General features: G+C 36.9%; 1 protein-coding gene across 11 annotated transcripts in view; it reads right to left on the minus strand.

Moving 5' to 3' along the window:
- The window catches only part of BTRC (beta-transducin repeat containing E3 ubiquitin protein ligase), a 185,906-nt gene that overhangs the window by 129,772 nt on the left and 36,242 nt on the right, over window positions 1–19,892 (minus strand). Inside the window, exon 3 of one of the 11 annotated variants that reach the window (XM_072805620.1) lies at window positions 11,476–11,572. The exons of 9 other annotated variants lie outside the window; for them this stretch is intronic. The gene's annotated coding sequence lies outside the window, so the exon portion shown is untranslated. Of the gene's footprint in view, window positions 1–11,475; window positions 11,573–19,892 lie in introns of those variants that run through there. One more of the 11 variants, XM_072805625.1, reaches the window with a different exon arrangement.

The following is a 19,892-nucleotide window of genomic DNA, read 5'->3' on the forward strand; positions in this document are numbered from 1 at the left end:
TCTCTCTCTCTCAAAAAAGATATTGGGGCAGCCCAGGTGGCTCAGCAGTTTAGCGCCGCCTTTGGCCCAGGACGTGACCCTGGAGACCCAGGATCAAGTCCCATGTCAGGCTCCCTGCATGGAGCCTGCTTCTCTCTCTGCCTATGTCTCTGCCTCTCTCTCTCTGTGTCTCTCATGAATAAATAAAATCTTTAAAAAAAAAAAGATATTAAAGATGAAAATATGAAGAATTCCATCAGAAAACTGAAATCTGTAACAGAAAATATTTAATATGGAAATTAATTTTAAAAATACAAGAGGTGAATTTAAGAATTCTTTATGTTGGTTTAAGAGAAGATTAGAGGGATGCCTGGGTGGCTCAGCGCTTTAGTGCCTGCCTTTAGCCCAGGGCATGATCCTGGAGTCCCAGGATCGAGTCCCACATCAGGCTTCCTGCAGGGAGCCTGCTTCTCCCTCTGCCTGTGTCTCTGCCTCTCTGTGCTTCTCGTGAATAAATAAATAAAATCTTAAAAAGAGAGAGAGAGAGAGAGAGAGAGAGAGAGAGAAGATTAGAAACAAGTGAGAATTAGTGAACAAAAAGAGGTCAACAGAAAAATCACTAAATTGAAACAGAGATAAGGATAGAAAAATACTGAAAAGACTATAAAACATATAAGTGACACTGATAAGTAAACATATGTATATTTGGATTTCTAGAAGAGAATAATAGAGAAAAAAATAAGGCATAAGGAACCTTTAAGGAGATACTAACAATTTTCAAAACCTGATGAAAATAATCAAGCCATAGAGTTAAGAATCTCTACAAACATGAAAAGCAAACATCATTTCTATGCCTTGGCAAACTGTCACTCTAGGTTTGATTAGCTTCAACCTTCACACTTTCAATGATGTGAAACATCCTGAAGAGCTCCTTTAATATAAAAATTTTTTGCACTTAATGTGAAGTTTTTCCTCTGGGACATTTTCATCTTTTTGTCACACCACTTTCCTCATTTAGGTTAATAAGTTCACTCACTAAGATCCTCTAGCTGCATATCTAGAGTCTATCAGATGGTGTCAGTATCAACATTTCCATGGTCAGCTGTATCTTTTGATTCCATAACTTCATCTCAAATTTCAATTAAAACTATTATTACTTTTTTGTTACTTTGTTTCTTCTTTGTGGCCAACTGCCCCTTTGATTATCCATTTTTGTAAAATATCTAGTGGATTTAACACTAGGAGAGGAGACAACACAACTATATTTCATGTTGTCCGTGCATAAACTTAATAGCAGATGTGCAGTGACTAATTAACAACAGACTTTGGAAGAAGTGACTGATCATGATGTGCATCTGTTTTGCCCATAGTGACTGGCACGCTGAAGAGCTAGCAATGAAGTTTGTACTTTACAAAAATCAGCTAAAAACCAAAAAGTGAAATTTGAGCTGTGTTTGGGGGTGGGGGAGGCAGTGTTACTTAACTGTAGTAATTGAAATTTGTGCATATCAGAACAATGTAAAGTGAGAACTTCCAGTACGTTAAATTTAAATAAAATTAGAACTCTTAGTAAAAGTATATTAGATTTCAGCTTTCACCATAAGGTAGTAAGCTAATATCAAAATTGGACAGAATATGCGAAAACACATATTTGAAGACACTGGACAACAGGCAATGTCAGAGTGTAATCCCTGAAAGACAGGAAATAATTGAGATGACCCTCATAAGCATCTTAAGTCTTATACTTAAAAGCATTTCCCAGTCTATAGCACAAGAAAGGGAGAATCCAAGCAGAGCAAAATAGGGCCATTTATTGAGGAAGTAGAGAATAGGATTTGGGGAGACGAAAGAGAAAAGAATTGGTGAGACAGACTACTGGAGAACGGATTACGTACAAAAAAGCTTCAGATATCTAAACATTAAGTCAGTTTCTGAACACTAAGTCCTGTTTGCATAAGGTGAACTTCTATAAGGCCAAGCAAAGAACTATAAAGGAATATAAGCTCAAAAACTCCTAGAATCCACACAGAGCTGGGGACCAGTCAGACTGCAGAAGCCTAGCTAAACACCTGGGACATTCAAACAGGAGACCCAGAAAGCTCACACATCACTTATGAGGATAAACGACACAAGTATAAAGGTTACATTAAACCTACCTTAATAAAAGTTAAAATCAAGCCACAGCAGCATCAAGCTGATCTGTAAGAAGCTTAACTCCCAGGGTGGGGGGTGGGGGTGAATGGGTGACGGGCACTGAGGGGGGCACTTGACTACTTGACAGGATGAGCACTGGGTGTTATTCTGTATGTTGGCAAATTGAACACCAATAAAAAATAAATTTATTATTAAAAAAAAGAAGCTTAACTCCCCACTGAAATAATGTAATGTACACAATGTCTAAATCTAAAATTACTAGATGAAACAAGCACCAATAAAATCTGACCTATAATCAGGAAGAATATCAATCAACAGAAACAGATCCAGAAAGAACACAGATGACATAATCAGCAGACCAAAATATTAAAATACCTATTATAAAATGAACGATAGTGAAAGGAACCGTAGGATATAAAAAAAAATGAATGAAATAGGACTTCCAGGGAAAAAAACTCACAATGTCTAAAATGATAATTTCACGAGATGGGATTAACAGCTATAGAAGAAAAGATCAGTGAACTTGAATTGAAGAAATAGCAATATGCCAAATAAAGCACTAAGAAAAAAAAACTGGAAAAAACTAAACATTTCAATGACCTGTGGAAACTAATTAAGTGATCCAACATACCAATAATTGATGTTCCATAAAGCAAATTGGGGGAGGAAGGAAGCATAAAATATATTTGGAAAAGGATACTAGATACAATCTATTAATGAGGACATGGAGGAAAAGGAACCCTGTGCACTGTTGGTGCAGCCACTGTGGAAAACAGTATGGATGTTTCTCAAAAATTTTAAAATAGAAAAAAAAATTTTAAATAGAAGCACCATATGATCCAGTAATTTCACTGCTTGGTATTTACCCAAAGAAAACAGAAATACTAATTCAAAAAGATATATACACTCCTATGTTTATGGCAGCATTATATACAATGGCCAAGATGTAGAAGCAACCCAAATGTCCATCGATAGATGAATGGATAAAGAAGATGCAGCATATACATACAATGGAATATTACTCAGCCATAAGAAAGAATGAAATCTTGCCATTTGCAAAAATGTAGATGGACCTAGACAGTATAATGTTAAGTGAAACAAATCAGGGAAAGACAAGTATCATAAAACTTCACTCATATGTGGAATTAAAGAAACAAAACAATGAATAAACAAAGGAAAAAGGAGACAAATTGGACTGCCAAAGGGGAGATGGGTGGAAGAATGGGTGAAAAAGATAAAGGGAATTAAAAGTATATTTATCTTGATGAGGGTGGAGAAATGCCCAGAATTTTGAATTATATTGTACACTTAAAGCCAACGTAACACTGTATGTTATCATACTTAAGTTTTAAAAAGTATATAGGGGTACCTGGGTGGCTCAGTTGGTTAAGCATCTGCTTACAGCTCAGCTCAGGTGATGATCTCAGAGTCCTAGAATCGAGCCCCACATTGGCCTCCCTGCTCAGTAGGGAGTCTGCTTTCTCTCTCTCTGCCCCACCTCTCCCTGCTCATGTGTGCACTCTCTCAAATATTTAAATAAATTTTTAAAAATATATGAAATATATTAAGTACATGAAAATTGCCAGGAATATTAAATATCAGTAAATATTTCATTTTTCTGTAATTAAATATTTTTTAAATCCTTCTTTAAAATTTATTTTTAGGGATCCCTGGGTGGCGCAGTGGTTTAGTGCCTGCCTTTGGCCCAGGGCGCAATCTTGGAGACCCAGGATCGAATCCCACGTTGGGCTCCCGGTGCATGGAGCCTGCTTCTCCCTCTGCCTGTGTCTCTGCCTCTCTCTCTCTGTGTGACTATCATAAATAAATAAAAATTAAAAAATAAATAAATAAATAAAATTATTTTTAAAATAATCTGAACAATGAATTATGATATTCATAATATGTATGAAAATAACAAGAATAGGAGAAGAAAATGGAAATACATGAGAAGTAGAATATTATTTCAGGAAGTGTGTAGTAAGTTAAAGATACCTATTGTTTTGCATATCACATACCTATAAGGATCTATTATCAATAATTTATAAAGAATTTTTGCAACTCAACAATAAAAACACAACCCAATTCAGGGTGCCTAGTTGGATCAGTCACTTAAGCATCTGACTCTTGATTTTAGCTCAGGTCATGATCTCTCGGTCTTAAGATTGAGCTCCACATCAGGCTCTGTGTCAGTCCAAAGTCTGATGAAGATTCTCTCTCTCTCCCTCTCCTTCTCCTCTCCCCTTGGTCTCTCTTTCTCTCTCAAATAAATAAATAAATCTTAAAAAAAAAAAAGATAACCCAAATCAAAAATGGACAAAAGGACTCATATGGATATTTCTCCAAAGATACATAAATGAAGAACAAGCACATAAAACAGGTGCCTAACATCATTAGTTATCAGGAAAATGAAAACCAAAACCACATGAGGTGCCCTTCACCTTAAAAGAAAACAAAAACAAACCAAAAAACCCAAAAAAACAAAAAAAAACACCAAAGCCACCTGGATACTTCAGAAGAAACACATGCCAGGAAATGCAGCTGCACTGGAAGGAATTTTATCATCAAAGTCCCGCCCAGTCTCAAAAGCTTTTGAAGCCTTAATAATGAAAACAAAACAAAACACAAAAAAACAGGGACACCTGGGTGGCTCCGCAGTTGAGCGCCTGCCTTTGGCTCAGGGCGTGATCCCATGGTTGTGTGATCTAGTCTTGGATTGGGCTCCCTCTGTGGAGCCTGCTTCTCCCTCTACCTAGGTCTCTGCCCCTCTCTCTCTCTGTGTCTCTCATGAATAAATAAATAAATCTAAAAAAAAACCACACAAAACCACACACATAGAAAATACAGGTTGTGTGTGGTGAGGATGCAGAGAAGCTGTAACCCTCATTGCTAGTGGGAATATAAAAAAAGGTCAGCCATTACAGAAAACAGCTTGGCAATTCCTCAAAAAGTTAAATTACCATGTGATCACTTCTAGCAATTCCACTACTGAGTATATTCTCAAAAGAACTGGACATAGGTAATTAAATAAATATTATGTACATGTGTTCCTAGCAACCTTATTCACAATAACGAAAAGGTAGAAACAACCTAAATGTTTATCAACAAATGAAGAGAGAAACTGTGGTGTAAGGGTGCCTGGATAGCTCAGTTGGTTGAGGTCCAACTTTTGGTTTCAGCTTAGCTCATGATCTCAAGGTACTGGGATTGAGCTTCATGTCAGGATCCGTGCTCAGTGCAGAGATGGCTTGAGATTCTTGTTCCCTGCCCCTCTGCTCCTCTCTCTCTGCTTGCTCATGCTCTCTCTAAAATAAACATCTTTAAAAAAAAAAAAAAAGTAATTTTGGTATATTCATGCCATGGAATATTATTCAGCCCTAAAAAGGAATGAAGTACTGGCACATGCTACAACATGGATAACTCTCAAAAATATTATGCTTAGTGAAAAAAGCCAGACATAATAGATTCCATTGTGTGAGTCTATATATATAAAATATCCCAAATAAGTGAATGTAGATTGGTAACTGCCAGGGGCTGAAAGGAGGATTAGAGAAAAATTGCTTGATGGCTAAGAAATTTTACCTGAAGTATATGTTTTGCAACTAGATTGAGATGGTGATTGCACAACACTCCAAGTATATTAAATGACACTAAACTGTTCACTTTAATGTGGTTAATTTTATGTCATGTGAATTTTACTTCAATAAATAAGCTGACTCTTGAACACAAGTTTGAATTGTGTGGGTCAACTTATACGCAGACTTTTTTTGATAACTACAATATAGTACTATAAATATATTTTCTCTTGATTTTCTTAATAAAATTTTCTTTTCTCTAGCTTACTTTATTCTAAGAATACAATATATAATACATGTAACATGCAAAATAGTGTCAATCAACTGTTTATGTCACTGATAAGGCTTCCAGTCAATAGTAAGTTATTAGTAGTTAAGTTTTGGAGGAGTCAAAGTTTTTTTGTTTGTTTGTTTGTTTTTTGTTTTTAATTTTATTTATTTATTCATAGAGACACACAGAGAGAGAGGGGGGCAGAGGAACAGGCAGAGGGAGAAGCAGGCTCCATGCAGGGAGCCCGATGTGGGACTCGACCCAGGGTCTCCAGGATCACACCCCAGGCTGCAGGCGGTGCTAAACCACTGCGCCACCAGGGCTGCCCGAGGAGTCAAAGTTATACATGGATTTTCAACTGTGCAAGAAGGGGTGTCCACTCCCATTGCCCCCTTGTTCAAGGATGAACTGCATTTTAAAATGCATATTGTAGAGATGCCTGGGCGGCTCAGTGGTTGAGCATCTGCCTTTGGGTCAGGGCATGATCCTGGAGTCCTGGGATCGAGTCCTACATCAGGCTCCCCACAGGGAGCCTGCTCTTCCCTCTGCCTGTCTCTGACTCTCTTTCTCTCTGTGTCTCTCATGAATAGATAAAATCTTTAAAAAAATAAATAAAATGCATATTGTAGTCTCTAGAGTGACCACTAGAACAAAACAAAAAAAGGCACTTACTTAATAAGGCAATAGAGGAGATAAAATGGAATAGTAAAACAAAACAAAAACAAAAAAGTAATCCAAAAGAGCAGGAAAATTTGAATCAAAAGGTAAAAAGAGGGCAGCCTGGGTGGCTCAGCAGTTTAGCATCTGCCTTTGGCCCAGGGCGTGATCCTCGAGTCCCAGGAACGAGTCCCGCATCGGGCTCCCTGCATGGAGCCTGCTTCTCCCTCTGCCTGTGTCTCTGCCTCTCTCTGTCTCTCATGAATAAATAAATAAAATCTTAAAAAAAAAAAAAAAGGTAAAAAGAACAGTTGGAACAGAAACAAATACAAAAAATGGTAAATTTAAATTTAATCATTCTAATAACTACATTAAATATAAATGGTCTAAATCCACATTTTTCAAATAGTGACCAATAGTTATATGAGGCCACTGAGCAACTGAGTGATGGCTAGTCCAAATTGAGATGTGCTTCACTGTAAAATCACAAGATTTTGAAGACGAAAAAAAATATCTTAATAACTTTATATTGATTACATGTTAACATAATACTTAAAATATACTGGGCTAAATCAAAAGCACTATGAAGATTTCTATGGTTTCTTTTTATTTTTTTGATATGAAAATTTAAGTGATATTCTTGGTTAAGATCTGTGGCTAACATATTTCTATTGGATAGTGCAAGTCCAAACACTGACAGACTGTTGAACTAAATTAAAAAGATACAACTATAAATTAATATATACAGATAAAAGTAAAAGCTTGAAAAAGATATCACAAAAGGTAATCATCATAAGGAAGCTGAAATGGCTTTACTAATATCAAAGTATACTTCTGAACAAGGAATATTAACAGGGATAAAGAGAGCCATTTCATAATGATAGCGGTCAATTAATCAAGAAGTCTTAAAAGTATATGTGCTTTTAACAAAATTTCAAAATATAACAAGCAAAATACACAGAACTAAAGGGTCAATACAATCTACAATCACAGTTGGCAGTTTTAACCCCTTCCTCAGCTACTGGATAGAATAAGCAAAAAAGTATTGAAGAGCATAATTAATGAACTTGACCTAATGACTTTTCTAAAACACTGTACCCAAGAATTGTAGTTGTTTCTAAGCACACTTGCTACAAAATAGAACTTAAGATGGACCATGAAGCAAGTATCAACAAATTTCAAAGGACTGAACTTGCACAGAGTATGTTGTTTACTAGCTATATAAAACAGTATCAAAAAGATAACAGGGATTCTAGCTCCAGTTAAAATGGAATAAGCACATTCCCTTCTCCAAATCCCATTGAATATAGCTACGAAAAATGGACAGACTGCATGGTACAACTATCTGGGGACTCTGAAAAGTAAACAATAGGCAGATTATGGAAGACTTCAATACACCACCAAATCAACAATGAATTTACCTTTTTTTTTTTTAAATTACTCTAATATCCACCAGCCTAGACTACAGCCTGAAACCCAAAAGGAAACAAAAATAGATCCAGGTGTAGGCAAAGATAGATCCAGGAAAAGCCCTCTAGTGTTGGCCCAAGGAGTGTAAAAGGGTATTTAACACTCAGAGAAAAAGGTGGAAAACTTCCATCTTTCTTTAAAGTTCTCTCTACTGCCTCCAACCAATCCCAGGATGAAAGCCATTGTAAAAGAAGGGGCCCTTGGGAACATAAAACTCTGAAGTAAGGAAACTCTCTTTGTTCAAAGGAGCTGTAATCCTAAAAGGCTGAGGTGAAACCTCATTGTTTCTTTTCCCTCTTTATTCTCCTATCACTTAGCCCCAGATACAGTGACATATTCAAGTTGCAAAGCAGATTTTTTAAAAGCTCCAGTTTTCTGGGTTTGAAATAGGGAATCTTAAAGAACTAGATAGTACTGAGGCGATCATGGAGAGGAAGGAGCTCAGGAGAGCAAGCCCATAAAATAGTTTATGAACTAAACTATGCTCACTCGCAAGCTTCACATATGTGGATATGTCCCAAAGCAGCAAGCCATAGACTCTAAGAACTGAACTACAAAAAAAAAAAAGGAAGAAGAAGAAGAAGAAGAAAGAAGAAGAAGAAGAAAGAAGAAGAAGAAAGAAGGAAGAAGGAAGAAGGAAGAAGGAAGAAGGAAGAAGAAGAAGAAGAAGAAGAAGAAGAAGAAGAAGAAGAACTGAACTACAAGATAGACTACCATCCAGATCACAGACTGGCCACTGACTGGCATACACATAGACTTCAATAGCAATGCAAAGGCTTTAAAAATGGAATAGACTTTGAGATCATACCCCCACAGAAGGCTGTTTGGACTTGTAGACTGAATTCAACTGGGTTGTGAGAGCCTACTAAAACAAAAACATATACATTTTCAATAGGATATAAACAAAATTCAGAGTCATATAATATTTTAAAATGTCCAGGATACAACCCAAAAATTACATAGTATACAAAAAAAAAAAGAGGGTAATTTCAGTTTATTATCAACAGATGCCAATTCTAAACTGACACAAATGTTGGAATTACCTTTAGAGACAAAGACTTCAACTATTATAAAACTGTTCCAGGGATCCCTGGGTGGCGCAGCGGTTTAGTGCCTGCCTTTAGCCCAGGGCGCGATCCTGGAGACCCGGGATCGAATCCCACGTCGGGCTCCTGGTGCATGGAGCCTGCTTCTCCCTCTGCCTATGTCTCTGCCTCTCTCTCTCTCTCTCTCTCTCTGTGTGACTATCATAAATAAATAAATAAATAAATAAATAAATAAATAAATAAATATTTTTAAAAAATAAATAAAACTGTTCCAATATCAAAAGGTAAACACTCTTGAAAGAAATATAAAAATAAAAGTCTCAGCAAAGAAACAATAGATGTACCATAGAACCAAATGGAAATCTAGAAGCCAAAAACAACCGAAATTCCAAAACTCATTGGATAAACTCAATAGCAGAAGATTACAGACCAATACTCCCTAAGAAATACAGGTAAAGGGATCCCTGGGTGGCGCAGCAGTTTAGCGCCTGCCTTTGGCCCAGGGCGTGATCCTGGAGACCTGGGATCGAATCCCACGTCGGGCTCCCGGTGCATGGAGCCTGCTTTTCCCTCTGCCTGTGTCTCTGCCTCTCTCTCTCTCTGTGTGACTATCATAAATAAAAATAGAAAGAGAAAGAAAGAGAAAGAAAGAGAAAGAGGAAGGGAGGAAGGGAGGAAGGGAGGAAGGGAGGAAGGGAGGAAGGGAGGAAGGGAGGAAGGGAGGAAGGAAGGAAGGAAGGAAGGAAGGAAGGAAGGAAGAAAGAAAGAAAGAAAGAAAGAAAGAAAGAAAGAAAGAAAGAAAGAAAGAAAGAAAGAAAAAGAAATCAATCAATCAATCTTGGGCAGCCCCGGTGGCGCAGCCCCAGGGTGTGATCCTGGAGACCCGGGATCGAGTCCCACATCAGGCTCCCTGCATGGTGCCTCCTTCTCCCTCTGCCTGTGTCTCTGCCTCTCTCTCTCTAGCTGTGTCTCTATGAATAAATAAATAAAATCTTTAAAAAAAGAAAGAAAGAGAAATCTTGTCATTTGCATGATGTGAATGGAACTAGATATTATGCTAAGCAGGTAAGTCAATCAAAGAAAGACAATTATCATAGGATCTCCCTCATATGTGGAATTTAAGCAACAAAACAAAGGATCATAGGGGAAGAGAAGAGAAAATAAAACAAGATGAAATCAGGGGGATCCCTGGGTGGCTCAGCGGTTTGGCGCTTGCCTTTGGCCCAGGGTGTGAGCGCTTGCCTTTGGCCCAGGGTGTGATCCTGGAGACCCGAGATCGAGTCTCATGTCAGGCTCCAGGCATGGAGCCTGCTTCTCCCTCCTCCTGTGTCTCTGCCTCTCTCTCTCTCTGTCTATCATAAATAAATAAATAAATCTTAAAAAAACAAAACAAAACAAGAAATCAGAGAGGGAGACAAATCATAAGAGACTCTTAATCATAGGAACAAACTGAGGGTCGCTGGAGGGGCAAGGGGATTGGGTGATTGGGTAATTGGGTGATAGACATTAAGGAGGGCACGTGGTGTAATGAGTACTGGATATTATGTAAGACTGATGAATCACTGACCTCTACCTCTGAAACCAATAAACATTATATTAACTAAGTAAATTTCATTTTTTAAATAAATAAATAAATAAATAAAACAAACAAACCCAGAAACATACAAAAAGGTTATACATCAATGACCAAATGGGATTTACCCCAGGAATGCAAGTGTGGCTACTCAGATTCCTAAAGGTGTTCTAACGCCTGTCTCCCTGTCTTTGTGGTACCTGATTGCACATCTTCCCCTTTAGTTCCATGAGTTAAGTTATCTCTGTGCCCTAAAATAGTTGCCTCTTCTTGCTTACGGGGGGACTGATACAATCTGTTACACGAAACAAAAAGTACTTGATGAAGACAGAAATATAATTCTAAAATTAGTACTATCCCCAGAGTAGACACCATGGGAAGCTTATTACAATGATGCCATCAATGCTTGAATTTTTTTTTAATTTAAGCCTTCCAAAATGACTAGATTAACTTTATGAAAACAAAACCAGTCCTGCCTTTAAGATGATTATAATTTAGTAAATAATTAGATTTAAAGATTTAGCTACCACATTAATATTTATAAAAACACTGGAAAACACTAAATAAATTAAAATTTGAAATGTAAAATATTATGTTTGCTATCATTATTGTTAGATCATATAAACTCACACTTTTTATATAATACCTGGATGCCTAGGCCAGTGCTGTACACATAACAAAAGTGCTCAAGAAATCCCTGGTGAAATGAACTGTTGAACTATCATGACAACTGAGAGGAAATGTGATACTAACCCAGAAGAAAAGACATCAGGTTCTGGTGCAGACTTATCTTCAAATCAATTGTAAGTTCTTGGGCAATTCGCTTAATTCATGCACCTCAGCTTCTCCACTGGTAAAATGGAATAGATTAAAATATTCCTGACAGTACCTTGCAGCAATTCCATAATTCTGTGATTTATTTAAGCCCATCAATAACACTTCTAATATTGAATTCTTTTTCTTTAATACAGATTTTTCTTAGGAATTATTACATTCACCACAAAATCTGGACTAAAGAGTTCAAAATCCCTTTTAACAGTAAGGTGAAGGGGAAGTAAGATAGTAGCTCCTGATGCTTATTTAGAACTACTAAAATTCAAACATGGATACTTTCTAAAATAATTTTTATTCATTATTATCTATTAAGCATGCAATTAGTCAAATATAACACTGATAAACTAGAATTTTGAACAAACAAATGCTTTAAAATTCTAATAACTATGCATAAGCAGTAAATTATTCTTACTTGAATTTCTACTGCTGTGTAGCACAGGGTTACTAAGTACATAATTACATAAGAGAATCACCCTACTTCCAAAGGAGCCATTCCAGTGAATTGTGTAAATAATATGCTTTAAAAAAACATAACCTCCTCACATACGAATTTAGATTTACCAGATATGGAGTAGCTGTGTACCTGTGAGACTAGAACATTGTCTTTAAAAGGCCTTCCTAATTATGAATTTACCAGAGAGACTAGAATGACCCAAAGCAAATTAATATAGACTTCTTTTCATAACTTTCTATAAAAACACTGTCACTAGTCTGTTTCAGTAAACAAAACAAAAGCTCTTAAAAGTCACTGGCTTGAGGGGATCCCTGGGTGACTCGATGGTTTAGCGCCTGCCTTCTGCCCAGAGCATGAACTGGAGTCCCAGGATTGAGTCCAGTGTCGGGCTCCCTGCATGGAGTCTGCTTCTCCCTTTGCCTGTGTCTCTGCCTCTCTCTCTGTGTCTTTCATGAATAAATAGATAGAATCTTTAAAAAAAAAAAAAAAAAAAAAGTCACTGGCTTGGGCAGCCCAGGTGGCTCAGCGGTTTAGCACCGCCTTCAGCCCAGGACCTGATTCTAGAGACCTGGGATCGAGTCCTACGTCAGGCTCCCTGCATGGAGCCTGGTTCTCCCTCTGCCTGTGTCTCTGCCTCTCTCTCTCTCTCTCTCTCTCTCTCTCTCTCTCTCTCTCTCTCTCTCTGTGTGTGTGTGTGTGTGTGCTCTCAGGAATAAATAAATAAAATCTTAAAAAAAAAAAAGAAAGTCACTGGCTTGAGAGAACTCCAGAGTAGAAGACTATAGTCAAATTTTTCTAACATTGACATTCTGGTTTTCTTTAATTACCAAATAATTTTGTTTTTCTCTCATTTATATCAATATAACAAATCTTAAATATTTGGTCTGTAGCTGATCTTACTGTGAGATTGCTGAACTTGAAACTAAGAACAATTTTGGGTTTTTTTTTTTAAATCACATAAAATATTCAACATTAGCAGGCAGCAGGGTATCATAATACCTAGATGCCACATGTTTTCTGTACTGAAAAAGTCATTTTTAATACCCATCTACAGGAAATCAACCAACTTAGTAAACAAATTTATGCATGCAGCCAGGTGGTATCTTTATTCTCCCCATAACAGAACAAAAAGTAAGGATGTTCACTTACATTTCTTACATTTTCTTTGCTACATTATTAAAAATCACCTTATGCTAAGTAAAAAGAATTCCTCTATTTCTGTAGTCCTCATTTACTCACTAAGAGTAAAACTGCAATTACCTCAGATTAAGTTTTACAAACTCCTCTCCTATACCTGTACTTAAAGACCTTTTAAATCATGCCACAAAGAAATTATTTGGTTATACTGGAATTCCATTGAATTGAATTAAATTCAAGTCAAATCCCATTGTAATTAACTCTTGAGACTGTCCAAATTATTTTTTTTGCCCTAGAATGTACTGCATTAAATATTATTTGAAATAACAGGCCCCCAGTTAAGGGCTAGGAATCATGGGGTTAACACAATTTTTGATGATGTGGGTTTGGCCTATACAAATTTCAAATGACTGCAGCGCTCACTGGAAGGGTTAGGCTTTATATATCTCTGGGAGAGAGAAGGAGGGAAGAATAAGGGAGAGGAATGGTAGGGGAAAGGGAAAAAGGGGTGGAGGAAGAAAGGAAAGAAAAAGCTTGATTGTAACTAGAGAAGTAAAGAGTTGAAGCAGTCTGCCATCTTGAAGAAAAACATTTGTAACACTTCCTTTCCAGTATGATCTATGACTCAACTGAGGCTGGTGCCATGTTAATAATCCACATATCAAGGCAGACTGGCTGCCATGTGAGCAACAAGAGCTCTTATCCCTCACTTGGCAGGCAAAAAAAGCAAAAGAAGCCACAGAGTAAAATCCTTTAATTGGGAGGTCAGGGGAGAGGAGACAAACCCTCACACTTCCAGATTATCCCCTTCTCTACAGATGTGTTTGCTCTAATAATGAGTTCAAAAGGATAACTATTTGGAGCTTTCTTCTTAGCTAAGAGGGAAACTCTGCTCATGAAAAGGGTACCCAGATACCAAACAGTATTTCAGTGACTGCAAATCAAGTATCCCAGCCTTCTTGGGTACTCCTTAATTTAACTTTTGTGTAGGGGTAGAGAAAAGAAAATTACTTGCTCATTAGAAAGAGAGTAAAAGACTACATAAATAAATGTAGGCATATTACACCTGACTTCCTAGGCACCACAGACCAGCAGAGAAGAAACTTGTTTTCTGCACTGTGTTTACTCCACTATTTGCAAATGGCTGGCTGATTGGCAGCTACAATATATGAAAATAAATAACCATTTCAAAGATCAAGTATCCTGTTCCCTGGTAAGTAACAAAAATGAAGATTATCTACCCTCCCCATCCAGTTTATGGAATTTAGCAGAATAGGTTTACTGGCTACTTGATTGCTTGATGTGTTATGAGGACATTTTCTGTGATGGTGTGGTTATTATTTAGGTAAGATCAGAAATTCCCCTTCCTCTCAGGACATCAGTATTAAGAATTACATATTCACAAAAAGGATCCAAAATGATATTTCTGAAGCAAGTGAAATGTGACAAGAAACTGTGAAATGGGGAGTGATGAATACACCTAATATTTTTTTTTCTTCCAGGAAAATAAAGTACCTAATCTTACAATCCAATTTATCACAAGCCAAGACACAAATCAGTAAGTCTCAAATGTACAACCTGATGGTACTGCCCACTTTAAGACACCAATCTAAAAATCAGTGCATCAGATTTTAATAGAATACATTTTACATATTTACAAAGAAACCTTTAAAAATGTCTGTTCCAAGATAAGTTAGGAGAAAGGGAGGTTCAAATTCATGGGATACCTCCCAGTGGTATTATGGTCTCTAGGCACAACGGGATATGGGCACTTATGTTCCACTTTCATTTTCAAACTCCTTTACGAAATGTTAGCTAACTTGTTGATGGAGTCATTAAAGGGCTTGCTATATCTGAACCATTTAATAACTGAAGTTGTCTGATCTATATCACATGAGTCATACATGACCTCCTACTATTAAGTAACAGCAGAAGGGGATGCGTATTTTACAAATCTTTCAAAACAAACAAAAAAACCCTAGCTCTCTCTTCTTTCCTGCCATCTTTTCCTGCTTTTTATTTTTTTTAAAAAAGATTTTATTTATTCATGAGAGACACAAAAAGAGAGACAGAGACACAGGCAGAGGGAGGAGAAGCAGGCTCCATGCAAGGAGACTGATATGGGACTTGATCCCGGGAATCCAGGATCACGCCCTGAGCCGAAGGCAGATGCTCAACCGTTGAGCCACCCAGGTGTCCCTTTTTCTGCTTTTTAAAAAGAGGTTCCTTCCATATGCCTATATGAAGGAACAGATTTTGATTAGTCAGGCAAAATTGGGCAATGCTTAAAGTACAGAGCTTATTTATGAAAACCAAGGAAATTAACATTAATATTTGGATTGTGACTGAAAATAATAGATTACTTATGGTCAATATTATCTCTCATAACTGACTTATATTCACACTACAACACAAGAACATTAAATATAAAAACCTCTACAAAAGGTCAAAAGGGTAATGGCATTAGTGTACTCAGGTTCAGGTAGTATTTGACTATTTGCAATTAAATATAGACAAAAATACGGGTATTTAGACACTGCAGTTTTTAGATAAGGCCCTTAGTTTTACAGGTATTTATAGCATGTGCCCAGTCTTGCAGAACTCCATCTTCCTGCACCTCATTTGTAACATAAACTGCTCTTAAACCACTTCAATACATTGTTACTGAGATACTTCTTTTACACAGTACCTACAACGCAGCAGATCGATACTCTAATACAGAGATGCCAATTCCATTACCACAAAAATCTGTGCAAGCAGCCAGATGCTGAACAAAGAGCATGGCTTTCCTCAGCTTTATTCCTAACATGTCTCCACTTTACCAGGATGAAATATTTTGCTATGGTGGGCAACTAGAAGTTAGGAAAGAAATAATGGCATTTAAAATAACAATTAAGAAGCTTTGATTACAGAGAAAGTTTGAAAGATATAGCTAAAATAAATTTCTCCACACCTACAGGATGCTTATCATGTATCATCAAACCCATCTGTTCATCTACAATCATGCTGCACTTGATGCTTTACAAACTGCCACGACATTAGGTGTTTATGCCACAGTTCAACACAAGACTAAAATGATACAGAGAGGGGTTATGGAAAAGGATGGAAATAAAGTCCTGGGTAAGAAACGGGGAAAAGGAACAAAACACCACTTTCGGTAACACAATTTCGACTTCAACTTCTAAATTTGCTACCAAAAAATCTTTATTCACAAGCTTTTCATATAGCTATTACATTTATCTTCCTTTAGACCATCATTATGATCTGAGGCAATAAAAGGGAGTTGAAATATCATTAGAAAGGACAGGTATCTGTCTACATGCAGTGGTACTAGCAACTTGTGGCACTAGAGGGATTTAACTTTTGTCTAAAACCAATTCTCGCTGTCTTTTCTTACACTATTTACTTCCAATGGACTAATGTTGCAATACATCCTTTCTAGACTAGCTTTAATCATTTTCACAACTATGGTTGCTATGACAACAGGATACAGCTTATCTGTGCTGTTTTCATTTTCCCCATCTGAGTTGCCATAACAACACAATTATTCTCCTTTTCTCCAATATGTGACAACTTTATTTTAGTATTGTAATCTTAAGAACACTAGATTTCCCCATGAAGAAAGTGAATAATAGAATTTATAAGAATTTTATTTAGGGATGCCTGGGTGGCTCAGTGGTTGACTGTCTTCTGCCTTTGGCTCAGGGCATGATCCCAGAGTCCTGGGATAGAGTCCCACATTGGGCTCTCTGCATGGAGCCTGTTTCTCCTTCTGCCTATGTCTCTGCCTCTCTGAATAAATAAAATCCTAAAAAAAAATTATTTAAATAATACCCAATTTTAAAATCTTTCGAGGTGTTATTTTGATATTTTTATCATAGGAAAACAAACAACATTAAAAACCTTGATATCTGCTGAAATCTAAAGACTGTCTGCCATTAGTAGTGACTGATTTTCATACAGACTTCCACAAAAAACAACATCATCATGATTATGAGCTGCAGGAAAGTGTCAATTAATACCTGTCCCAAGTAGATCAAGAATGAAGATAGTTCTACACCACCTACCTTGCTGTGGTAATCCCACATCAATTGGTATGAATACATCAGCTTGGAGTAGCGGGCTTTATACTATGTAAACTATACTTAAAAATCTTTTTACCTCTTATCAAAGGTTTTCTATGATAGTAGAATCCTGCTTCAGTTCAAATTCTTTTAGAGTATAAATTGAGTATTTATAAAAACTCACATTCATACAAAAGATAAAAACATTTATTGGGACACCTGGGTGGCTCAGCAGTTGAGCATCTGCCTTTGGCTCAGGGCGTGATCCCATGGTCCCAGGATCGAATCCCACATCGGGCTCCCTGCACGGCGCCTGCTCCTCCCTCTGCCTACGTCTCTGCTTCTTCTCTGTGTCTCTCATGAATAAATAAAATCTTTAAAAAGGAGGGGGGGAAACATTTATTATTCTAAACCAACAACGAAAAAATTTTAAGTATTTTGGCTAATGGGCCACCATCTCCATTACTAGGACCATCATGCTGGGACATGAAAGTATGTTTTTAAAAAACCCAATTGTTATAAACCCTTTGTTGTACTAGTATTTGCTATAACAGGACTTTGTATATGCAAAAGGTTATCTTAATTTAATAGCTTACATCACTAAGTTCAGATCTTTTAGCCCCTTGATCAGGTGACAAAATATACTAAAAAAACTTCTCCCACAGCATAAATATCCATGAATATCCATGAATATTATACATATTTATTGCTTACAAACAAAACATGGAAATATTACTATTTAAGGAGAAAATATGCAAATGTTACTAAATTCTCCTTTACTTCCCTACAGGCATATAAAAGATTATTTATAATATTATAGTATTTTTACAGGATAGATATCACATATTAATGTAACGACACATTTTAATGTTGATCACAGCTGAGATAATTTAACAAATTTTGTAGTTTGCGATGATCTAAAAGATAGAATTATTTAACTAAACCTGTGGATCAGAAGAAAACTTAGTCTTTCATAGTACAATCATTTTCTTAAGTTCATTTTTCAAAGGAAAAAATCCACTATTTACCTAAACTCTGAAATAACAATTTAACAAATTGGTTTTTAGCCACCTGTGTTTTTAAGGACTATAGGTGACAGAGTCTGCAAATGTTAAGAGCAAAAATGATTGGCTCAAGATCTTTCCTTTAAAATCCTTTCCAATAAGGAAAACTCCAAGACAATGATAATGAAAATAAAGCCACTGGAGCAACAGTGGGGTTACACTGCCTACAAGAGAAGTTCAAGAAGGGGTAGGAACAGCATAGAAGCTGAAAAAAAGAGAGAGACTAGCACAAAATAGATTCCAATCTAAGTGAACTGGTTAGACCCTCTAATGAAAATTAAACAAGCAAACTGGGCTAAAATCATATATGACATGCCATCTCTCCAACCCAGCTTTCTTATTTCCTTAAATTGTTTTACTGGTAGGGAACCTCAAGAAAATCCTCCTTTGCAAAGCCTACACAACCCTAAGACATGCTACCTTCCAATGACTTCCAAGTTAGCTGAAGCCAGTAGGTCCTAGGCTGTAAGCAAGATGATATAATTTTATTAGACTGTAATAATGTGAATTTAGGCACTAATGCTGTTCAAATTATGTGTCTCAAAACTGGATTGTTGTGATGCACTTTGACAGAATCAGTTAATTATTTGTGCATGTGTAGCCTAGCATTTTTGGCAAAAGCTATGACTCATCCAGAATATCCCTTAAAAGAAAGCCTTTGGCTTCATCTCCAGGGCAGTCGGCTATGAGCTGACATGCATTCAGATCTGTGCTACTGCTGTTACACCTGCTGGAACTCAGTGGTGGAATTGCTATTCCTGCCCTGATCTGACATGTCTAGCCATGTACTCCATAGGGACTTACAGGCTACTGGGACATGTCCCTACCACTCTTCTCAGGAATGTGTTGTACCCTGTCAAGAGTGGTAAGAATTTTAACCCTTACTCCGTCTGGGCTAGGGACTTCCTTATTTCTCCTCTCTGCTCCTAAAGAAAGAGGTAGTTTGCTTTTGTTTTACTCATAACTAAGTCTATGATCTCTATGTGTTTTGTGGAAAGAAGATTAGAGGAAGAACCTGCTTTTAGCTTTACCTTTGATACTAGGTAACTGAGTCTTTAAAGAGACAAAAGCTCTTATCTCAGGAATAAACTAGTGACCATTATTAGAAGCAAAGTGGAATTCACAAGCCCAGCCAGTTGTCTGATGCAAAAAGTACAAAAGTGTAAGTGTAAGAATTTCATATATGTGTAGGAGATCTATATGTACTCTCATGCTCCAAGATATAATGCAGTGATTTCTAAAGTTCTTCCAAATTGAACTGAGATGAAAATATCTCCCTTTGTCCCACTAAACAATGTCCATATTCCATAAAATCTTTAGAATAAAGGAAGACCTAGGTACAAAATCCTAGGCACACAGTTAGTTTTAGAAGGACATACTATACAATGTAGTATACTGGTAATGCTTCTTCTAAGGATTAGTTTTCTCATTCAAGTGCCTTTCAATGATGTATGAAATTTGAAGAGAATGTGAAAAAAGGCAAAGAACTCAATTCTGCCACAATTAGGCCAGTTGTGTTAGGCCAGTTGTTTCCCAAAGTGAGTTGTACACATGCCAGGTGATAAGCAAGATAATCCTTTCAGATCCCTTCAGAAGGGAAAGGTTTTTATTCAAATT

This window comes from Canis lupus, chromosome 29 (genome assembly GCF_048164855.1).
Source record: "Canis lupus baileyi chromosome 29, mCanLup2.hap1, whole genome shotgun sequence".
Taxonomy (NCBI): domain Eukaryota; kingdom Metazoa; phylum Chordata; class Mammalia; order Carnivora; family Canidae; genus Canis; species Canis lupus.